Here is a 10,713-nt window from a genome sequence, read left to right on the forward strand (position 1 = left end):
ACCCGTATTTACGGACCCGTTTTCTTTGCCCTAATCGGCAGCCCCTTCTCTCTATCAGTGCTGGATGGAGAGAAGTGGCAGCCCTTTCGGGCAGTGTTTCCGCAGCGATTGAAAGTAAAAGAAATTCATACGTACCCCGGCCGTGGTCTTGGTGATGCGTCCCTCTTTTGACATCCAGTCCGACCTCCCTGGATGACGCGGCAGTCCATGTGACCGCTGCAGCCTGTGATTGGCCTGTGATTGGCTGCAGCGGTCACATGGGATGAAACTTCATCCCGGCAGGCCGGACTGGAGGAAGAAGCAGGGAGTTCTGGGTAAGTTAACTTTTAATACTATTAACTCCAGCGGTAGTCACTGTCCCGGGTGCTTAAAGAGTTACTGCCGATCCGTTAACTCTTTCAGCACCCTGGACAGTGACTATCCCCTGACGTCGCCTCGCAACGCTCCCGTAATTACGGGTGCACACACGTAGCCACCCGTAGTTACGGGAGCCCCATAGACTTCTATGGGCCTGCCCGTGCCGTAATTACTGCCTGAAATAGGACATGTTCCATATTTTTCAACGGCACGGGTACTTTCCCGTAAGCAAATGGGGAGTTACTTGTGGCCAATAGAAGTCTATGGGCCCGTAATTATGGGTGTTTTTACGTTCGTGTGCATGGGGCCTTACAATGTCTTATAGTGAGGTTCAGTATCTGCCCACAAGAGGACAACACTTACCTGATGAGGAACAGGACGGGACTGTGAAGAAGTCCTGGTGTTATATAAGAAGCTCTGGGCACTTGTCTCCAGACATAGAGATCTGTAATACAGCAGATAAGGGACAGTATGAGGAGGGGGTGTAAGATGTCGGCTGTTTGGGGGTGAAATCTGTGATGTAATAAGGTATAAATATCACCTGGAGCGTCCACAGAGTACGCCGTTCCCACATCTCCCACAGACCTGCCAGCCGCATGGATTATGGGGCGGCAGTAGGGGGTGCAGGCGGCAATGCTCTCTGACATGGATCCTATAGAGTGGATGGTAGGACTCCAGGAACAAGAGAGCGATGGTGAAATCCGGGTACAAGGAGCGGAGCTGATGGTCTTGGAGAAGGAAGTAGATGACGATGTCACTGAAATGTGGAGGACATATATTTAGCATGGAATAATCAGACAATGTCATGGGTGAAGGTTTGAGGTAATAATCTGGTGATGCTGGAAATGTGGTAAATACCTGAGAGTCGGAGGATGGAATCGCTGGATGTTCTGGGGAAACAGATGATGGTTCTGGGGAGATGATGACATTTTGGGGAGAAGCATTTCTGATGTTATTTGTGGTGGTGATACAGGAGGTGTCTGGCTGAGCTGATGGATCTTCAGATGGTCTTAGGGAAGGTGTGATGGTCCGGGGAGGGGATATGTATTGGCCTTGCTGTTTTTTATGGCGGCTTCTGAAGGCTCTTCCACCTGTCGCTGACATAAGAGAAGCCGCAGAACAACTTCTCATCCTCTGTTGTTATTGAGGGTTTTCGAGCTTCAGTGCTGGACATCACCTGGTGGAATTCAATACGTTCACTGGTGACCATAACTGGGGCCTAGAAATAGGAAACATAAAAATCACTTATAATCAATTAAGCAATCAAACTATTTATTAACCAATTAACTCAAATTAGTCATCAGTTGCAGAATTTGAATCTGCTGTAATTCAATCTATTTACCACTAGGGGGAGACTGTAAAGACAAGGGTAAGATGACGGTATGACGGCTGTGTACTTACAGGTGACATTTGAAATGGCGGACGTGATCTTCCCGCCTCTAATTCCACCCAGTTAATGGGCCAGAAGAACGGATGTCTCTTTAAGTTGCCGCACATGACCTGTCTCATCTTGGGGGACTTACACAAGAGCTGTGAATAAATAATAACCAGGACATTATTGACTGAGAGAAGCAGAAAACAAGAGGTCTATGACTGTGAACACACATGACGGAGTTTATCACTGGTCAGGAGATGGTTTTTGGTGGAGTTCCCCTGTAATATACGGCGTATCATGTCCGCTCCGTGTATGATCTCCCTGCCCCCCAGCTATAAGTCTGTATATACTCACTCTATCAATCATGTCCCGGATGTTAGCATCGATGTTCTTGGGATAATGAGGTTTGTCATAGATCACCGACCTCTTGATCTTCAGAGACTCTTGGCCGGCATAAAACGGGAAGGACCCTGTGGCCATTTGATAAAATACTACCCCGAAAGAGAACAGGTCGACTGTGGAGTTATAATATTGTTTACGAAGGATCTGTGGAAATATCAGGTTAGAAGGATCAGAGGAATGTTCTGACGGGTCTGCGATGCCACTAACTGCATGACCGTGAGCGAGGTCAAGAACGCCCCGCAGTTGGAGGAGGATTAGAGTAACTATAGGGAGATCTGATAGAGGAGAGAGGAGAAGTCAGTGGACACGTAGTCTGCGCTCACCTCAGGGGCCATGTAGCCCAGAGTACCGGCAAACTCCCAGATCTTCTGAAAGCCAATGACGTTCGTAGCACCGAGGCCGAAATCCGCGATTTTGGCGTGTCCATCGCTGTCCAGGAGGATGTTTTCTGGTTTAATATCCCTGTGAAGAGAGAGTGTCAGCTCTGTGGGTCAGACATGAATCAGCCCTGGTGCTTAGATTGCTGTAGGGGAGGCTGCACAGAGACCACCACTAAACACTAAGGAGAAACAGTCAATGATTTCTTACCGGTGAATAATCCCCTTGCTGTGGAGAAACTGCAGACCACTTAGGATTTCTGCTGCAAGGAACCTGAGGATTAAGAAAGGAAAGAGTGTAAACCCTTAAGACATGCGGACTGTGAGGAGACGTTATAGTCAGGGGGGGGGGGCAGGTATACATTGTATATGGAGACTGTACGACCACCATCACTATATAGAAAGGATCATGTAATACTCTCATCTATAAGGACTAATAGTGGGATAATCACCTACACACAATACCGCACCTCATCATCGTCTTACCTGGTAGTATGGATGTCAAGTGGGGCTCTGTCATTTATAAATTCGTTCAGGTCTCCACCGCTCAGGTATTCCATGACATAGAAGGCAAAGTCCTGTGTGATAGCAGAGAACAGGATCAGTAAACAGCATCTCCATCATGTCCCATTCTGTAACATGGTAGCTGGGAGATATGTGGATGGGTCATGGATGGAAGCTGAGGAGCCTCTTACCGCAGTCTGGAAGGTGCCATAGGCATGGGTGAAGAATGTGCTCCCTCCAGTGGTCTCCAAGATTTCTCTCTCTATGCGGATGGCATCTCTTGCCTCCAGTAGTTCTCTCTTTCTGACCATCTTGACTGCCAGGCGATGTCCGCTGACAGTATGTGTCGCCAGCATTACCTTCCCATAACTGCCCTCTCCAAGTTTCTGATGGAAGGTGAAGTTCTCCAGGGCCAGAGAGGCGGTCGCAATGTCTGAGGGGGCGGCTGTCTGGGTCCCACTGACTCCTGAAAGAGAAATCAGATTTATTACCTCCAAATAAACCTGAAATGTCTCCTCTTAATCCTTATAATATTTCTAGACAATCACGACACAAGAATCGTCCAGTATAATAAAGTGTAAACTTCAACGGAACCGATTTATGTTGTCAAAATCAATGTATAAAATATATTGACATAAATTGCAACCTTCATCAGGACTTTGTCTCCAGCAGTGCCCAGGAGTGACGAGGACTGCAGAAGTGGGGAAAGGTAATTTATCAGGACATGGGGCACCCTGGAAATTTGGCTGCTCTTCTGGGAGTCCAGGAGATCTCCCCGTTTTCCGGGAGTCTCCGATACTTTCCAGGAGAGTTGGCAAGTAAAGTTTATACACTGCTCTATACCTAACCCTCTAGATTTCCATTCTATGGTGACTTACCTGGTGTTTCTTGAGAAGAGGAGTCACAACCCTCAAGCCTTCTTCTGCTGGTGGCCTCAGTGTCAGATGTTTTCTGTCTTTTTAGATCTTCTTTATCGCTGTGTTGCTCACCAGATCTTTTCTTCCCCCTCTGAGCAGATAGATGTTTGGAGATGGATGGTTGAGGCTCCACCTCAGGTTTGGTGGTCGGGCTGGACCCCTCGCCTGCACTGCTGCTCTTTCTTGGTCTTTTCTTGTTGACCTCGTTGACTTTGCTCTCATCCTTTTCCTCTCTGGGTCTCTTGGATGCCACAGGTTTGGAGGTGACGTCCTTTCTACTCTCACCTTCCACCATTCTCCCCCTCTTATTTGGGGCCTCATCTTCGTTCTTAGATGAGGTCTTCCCTCTTTTTGTCCCCTTTTTCTCAGTTTCCTTCACAGGAAGCCCGGCAGATGTCACGCAGGGCTCCTCTCTCTCCTGAGCAGGTTCCTCCTGTAAGATGTTCTGAGGAACTTCACCGCTCTCGGATGGAGGTTCCTCCATACGCCTCCTTTTACTACTCTTCTCATTCTCCTTACCACGTTTCATCTTCCTTTTTCGTCCCATGATTTCAATATATATCAATTATCAGTAATATCAGTCAGTAATTCGCTAAGTAATCACTAGTCGCCTTTACTCTTCAACAGGTGAAGAACAAGTGATGAAATTGAGGTTTCTGAGCCCCTAAGCTTAGAACCCTGTGACATCACAAAGCAGCATGACATCATCAGATTCCACAGGGCACATCAAGCAGTATTGTGACATCATCAGATTCCACAGGGCACATCAAGCATATTTGTGACATCATATTTGTGATATTTGTGACATCATCAGATTTGCAATAAGGCCTGTAAGGCCTTATATTAGTGACTTGTGTTGGTTTACTGTATATAGAAATCCCACATATGACACCTTATTGCCAATATTATGAACTTTTCTCTTTTTGAATCTCCACATTTTGTTCTCTACTATGTCTGTTCCATAGTAATATGTATGATTGTATATTGTTTAATATAACTTAATATCATTTTAAATAAAGCTCTCAGCATGGCAGGTTCTCTTTATTTAGAGGATCTATATAATTTCCATTCAATTGATGACTATTGCACCTATTTAAAAGCCCTCCAAGGCACCAATCAGGAGTCAGTAGAAGTAGGCTCCGCCCCTGACCTTTTATACTCATAGAACTTCCTGTTTCCCAGAAGTCAGGAATAGTTTGAATCTCAGTTCTGAATGACACAGATAGAAAGTTCCATCCTACACATTGTTCCCTCTAGGTCCGCATTATTAGAGCATCAGTAAGATATTATAATATAATGAGACCTGTATTTGTGCCATTTCCCCTTTAAGAACAGGAATCACATGGGCACGACCGCTCTTTGTAGCACATAATTGAATGATAGAAATTGTAGACATTAATATAAAATTAATAATTTCACTGTTTTTTAGTTTCTTCTTCATTTCGTATCGGTTTGTTATCGTGGCTTGTATACGGTCGTGGCTGTAACTACCAGGGCAGCGAGGATGATGGAACGTGACAGTGGAAAAATGAATGAAGATCACTGGGAGACCAAAGAAAAGAGTAAACGACACAGGGGATAGAGTGGAGACCAAATGAATATATCTTTTACATTCTGATAGAGCGGGGCCACATTCCAAGGATTGCTATGGGACCCCATGAAACTCCGCCCCTGTTACATCAGTAACACCCCTAATAGGGTGTGAAAATATCCCTTTTATACAGATATGAATAAGCTCCACGAAAACCAGGACTGTTGTGTTGTCTGTTGTTACACCCCTGAAGTCTATAAGGCTACATAACCACGTTGTGGAATTTGATGCCGAAAATCCGCATGAAAAATTGTGATAATTTCGCTGGTAAAATCCGCACTTAATATTGCGTTTTTTAAGCATTTTTAGGCACGGATATTACGGGAACAGGTGCAGATTTTATGCTGCAGATTTTGGTGCATTTTTTTTTCATGAATTTGTTGAAATACAATTCTGAGACTGAAACGCAAGATAAATGAACATGTTGCAGAGTTTGACCAGGTCAATTTACGTGCAAATTTTTTTTACAACGTGTAGATGAGATTACTTGTTCTTGTAATCTCATACTTTGCTGGTACTTTATTATGCTGTGGATTTGCCACAGGAAAATCGGCGCTGCAAATCCGCACATAATACGCATCGTGTGCATGTGTCCTTAAAGGGAACCTGACACCAGCATTTCACCTATTGAACTCTACTCCCCCCTCGCTGGCCGCTGCTGTCAAAAGTTCATTGCCGTTATCCCCTCTCCTAAACTCCTCCTCCAACCGTAAATAACGGTCTGCAAACATTTTGCGCCTTTTATGACAATAATCCAGCCGTCTCATTCATTTCTCTTGTTATGCCCGCCCACCGCCGAAAACTGGCCCGCACTGAATGCCAAAATCTTGTCTGGGACAGCGCGCATTCGCCCGTCATGTATGGTCTGACACCCTTCCCTGCGTCATCCAGGCCTCAAATCTTGTTACTGCGCACGCACCCCAACAGGACAATGATGCACAAGCGCGGGATTTTATGTGTGCTGGGGGAGGCGAGGAGCTGTCAATCAAAAGTAAGGAGGCGGGGTTAAGTTCGAAAGGCTTGAGGAATGAAGATATGACTCATTTCAACTGAAGATATGACTCGTTAATGCTCATTAGCATACGGCACAAGAACACAAAAAAAATGGAATAATAAAGGTATGGAGCCGACTTAGAAGATAATTATAGGTTACATAAAAAAAAAAATTCACCCACTGCCACCAGATATTGCTGGTTTAACCCCTCAAGGCCCCAGCCTGTTTGCACCTTAATGACCAGGCCAGATTTTTCAAATCTGGTATTTCTGACTTTGTCGCAGAATAACTCTGTAATAGTTTTGCATATCCAAGTAATTCTGACGTTGTTTTTTCGTCACATGTTAGACTTTATTTAGGTGGTAAAAGTAAAAGACTGATACGATTTGCATAAACTAATTTTAAAAAAAAATACAAAATTTGATGACATTTTGTAAAAGTTAAACATTTTCCCTATTTTGAACTGCAATATGTCACATATATACACACATACTGTACATTTAAAAAAAAAATATATATATATATTTCCATCTCTTTACTTTATTTTGGCAGAAAATAGATACATTTTTGAGCAATTTAGGAGACTTACAAATTTATTAATGATTTTATACATTTTGTAGTGTCATAATGTTGGAAACCCCCATAAATCACCCCATTTTGAAAACTACACCGCTTAAGGTATTCATTAAGGGGTGTTGTAAGTATTTTGACCCCACAGTTTTTTTGTAAGAATTCATGCAAAGCAGATGAAAAAATAAAATGTCAATTTTTTGAGGACAGATTTCTTTGTAAAGCGAACATGAAAATTAAGAAACCCCAAAATCTATCGCCCTGTTTCTCCTGTCTTCAAAAATACCCCTATTGTGGCCCTAATGCGCTGCCTGGACACAAGACAGGGCCCAAAAGGAAGGGAGCACCCAGTGGCTTTCAAGACACATATTTTGCTTGAAAATGTTTTAGGCCCCACTGCACATTTGGAGAGGCTTTGAGCTGCCAGAACGATAGAAACTCCCCATAAATGACCCCATTTAGAAACCTGGACCCCTTAAAGAATTTATCTAGGGGTGTAGTGAGCATTTAGACCCTGCCCTGAATTTATGCAAAGCAAGTGTCAAAAATTTGAATTAGCTTTTTTTTCACAAATGTGTCACTTTCATGAATTGTTTTTTTTGTAGAAAGCAAAGTAAACTGAGGAAATGCACCCCACATTATATTCCGCTGGTACTTCTGTGCAAAAAAAAACCCTGAATGAGGCCCAAATCTGCTGTTTCGATACACGACAGGCTTTCATGGCATCATTCTAGGTTGAATAATTTACTGGCACCATTTCATGTCTGCCGAGTCTTTGACTGGCTAGGGCAAAAGAAAAATAATTCAGGTAATTGATAAAACAACAACCCTCAAGATATTCATCTAGGATTATAATGAGAATTCTAATTTTGATTAGACTTTTGCTGAAATCCAAATTATAATTGGCCAATATGGTAATGAGAAATGGGGTGAAAATTAAAGAGGCTCTGTCACCAGATTGTGCAACCCCTATCTGCTATTGCAGCAGATCGGCGCTGCAATGTAGATTACAGTAACGTTTTTATTTTTAAAAAACGAGCATTTTTGGCCAAGTTATGACCATTTTTGTAGTTATGCAAATGAGGCTTGCAAAAGTCCAAGTGGGCGTGTTTAAAAGTAAAAGTCCAAGTGGGCGTGTATTATGTGCGTACATCGGGGCGTTTTTACTACTTTTACTAGCTGGGCGTTCTGACGAGAAGTATCATCCACTTCTCTTCAGAACGCCCAGCTTCTGGCAGTGCAGATCTGTGACGTCACTCACAGGTCCTGCATCGTGTCAGACGAGCGGGGACACATCGGCACCAGAGGCTACAGATGATTCTGCAGCAGCATCGGCGTTTGCAGGTAAGTAGCTACATTGACTTACCTGCTAACGCCGATGCTGCTGCAGAATCAACTGTAGCCTCTGGTGCCGATGTGGCCGACACGATGCAGGACCTGTGAGTGACGTCACAGATCTGCACTGCCAGAAGCTGGGCGTTCTGAAGAGAAGTGGATGATACTTCTCGTCAGAGCGCCCAGCTAGTAAAAGTATTAAAAACGCCCCGATGTACGCACATAATACACGCCCACTTGGACTTTTACTTTTAAACACACCCAGTTGGACTTTTGCAAGCCTCATTTGCATAACTACAAAAATGGTCATAACTTGGCCAAAAATGCTCGTTTTTTAAAAATAAAAACGTTACTGTAATCTACATTGCAGCGCCGATCACATGCAATAGCAAATAGGGGCTGCAAAATCTGGTGACAGAGCCTCTTTAAGTAGAAAATGAATCAAGTAGAGGGTAAATTAGGTCCCAGACGATTCGTCCACTTATATTGAGCATGGGAGGGGGGGGGGCATTCAGGAGGGTTAATTTGGGTATCCTTTCCCTCATAAACCCTAAACCTGTGGGTGCTGCTTTCACAGATTTTATATAGACTTTCATGCCATATCTGTCTCTCTTGCTGGGTAGGTACTGCCGGGATTTTAATCTCCCCTTGAATAGAACCAGGGATTCATCAACGGCAAGATTCATTTCTGGGGTATATTTTTTATTAAAATGGCTAATAATAGGCCTTATTTTATATAGCCGATCATAGCTGGGGTCACTTTCTGGTGGACATTGGGAATTGTCCACGTAGTGAATGAAACGCATTATGGCCTCAAAACGTTTGCGTTTCATCACTGCACGATACATGGGGATATCGTACAGGACATCAGTCGACCAGTATGACCTTATAGTGGGCTTTTTTTACAATGCCCATATTTAAAAGAAGGCCCCAAAATTTTTGCATTTCTGTCTGGTCGACTGGATACCAGATGTTGGATCTGGCATAAAAAGACGTGGGGTTACTTGCCATATATTGTTGGGCATACAAATTGGTTTGTATAACCATTACGTTAATTAAGTCTTCCGAAAAGAAGAACTGAAAAAAATCTTCCGCACTATATCCGGTGGTGTCTATATTAATCCCTGATGCAGAAGTAAAATCAGGAATCTGGGGATTATATGTGGCTGTGGACAGCCAATCGGGCTCACTAGCGCTGGTGTTAGGGTGACTTTCGCTCAGCCTGCCCCGTTTTTGCTTCCGGTTCTTCGCTGTCACTCGATGATGACAGCAATAAAAATTGCTCATCAGCCTCAGTTGCGCTGTCGGTGTCTGAACACATTATCGCAAAGGCTTCTTCAGCTGTATACAACCGCTGAGACATTGTATATATATCTATATATAGTCTATATAACAGAGACTAACTTTTAACTATATTAACGTATTTTTTTTTTCGATATTTTTTTATACGAAACCCTAATAACGTAACTACCTAAAGCCCTACACCTAGCTAACGCAAATTAACGCCCAACCCTAACGCTACCTAATACCCTACGGCTAACGCTACCTAACTCCCTAAACCTAGCGCTACCTAAAACTCTATATATAATCAAATTATTTGATTTGTGTGACAAAAAAAATGACGGGAGGGGTATATGGATGGGTGGGGAGGGATGACTGGGGCAGATATGAAGGGGTTAAATCTTTTTTTTTTAAACTTGACTGGAGGACAGGCTGACGCAGCTCTGTTCTCCTCACAACCTCTGACAGCAGTGAGGAGATCAGAGCCGTGTACCGTTTTTTTCTCCTGCCTTTTCTACATTGACAGCTGTCATTGGTCTGTCGTCAGTGACTGGCGATGGCTGTGATTGGTCAGGCTGGGACCACTTTGATAGGTCCCCCGGCCGCTGACTGTGACGATCAGCTGTCTGCACAGTTCTGTCACCGTGTGTTTACACACGGTGACAGTTTAAAGCAATGACGAAAATGAACGTCATGGTGCGCGATCTAGCAGCCGACCATGACGTTCATTTTCGTCATAGGTCCTTAAAGGGTTAATAGGTGAAATGCTGGTGACAGGTTCCCCTTAAGCAGTGGGCACAGACTGAAACTGTCTAACAGAAAAACTGGCCTTGTTACCCATAGCAACCAATCACAGCTCAGCTTTCATTTTTCCAGAGCAGTTTATGTAATAAAAGCTGAGTTCTGATTGGTTGCTATGGGCAAATGGAGTTAGACAGTTTTGATAAATGAGGCCCCCAGTGTATGTTAATGGGTTGCAATGAGGCTGGACACTTGGGGCTCTTGAGCAG

General features: G+C 43.9%; 1 long non-coding RNA gene across 1 annotated transcript; it reads right to left on the reverse strand.

The window, feature by feature from the left end:
- Positions 1–922: 922 nt before the first annotated feature.
- Positions 923–1,848, reverse strand: LOC142660441 (uncharacterized). Its single transcript, XR_012850486.1, has 3 exons — positions 1,759–1,848; positions 1,216–1,576; positions 923–1,114 (listed from the first exon to the last, which is right to left on the reverse strand). It is a non-coding gene; the product is annotated as an uncharacterized LOC142660441 (long non-coding RNA).
- Between the last annotated feature and the right edge of the window lie 8,865 nt (positions 1,849–10,713).

Source organism: Rhinoderma darwinii, chromosome 9 (genome assembly GCF_050947455.1).
Source record: "Rhinoderma darwinii isolate aRhiDar2 chromosome 9, aRhiDar2.hap1, whole genome shotgun sequence".
NCBI lineage: Eukaryota > Metazoa > Chordata > Amphibia > Anura > Rhinodermatidae > Rhinoderma > Rhinoderma darwinii.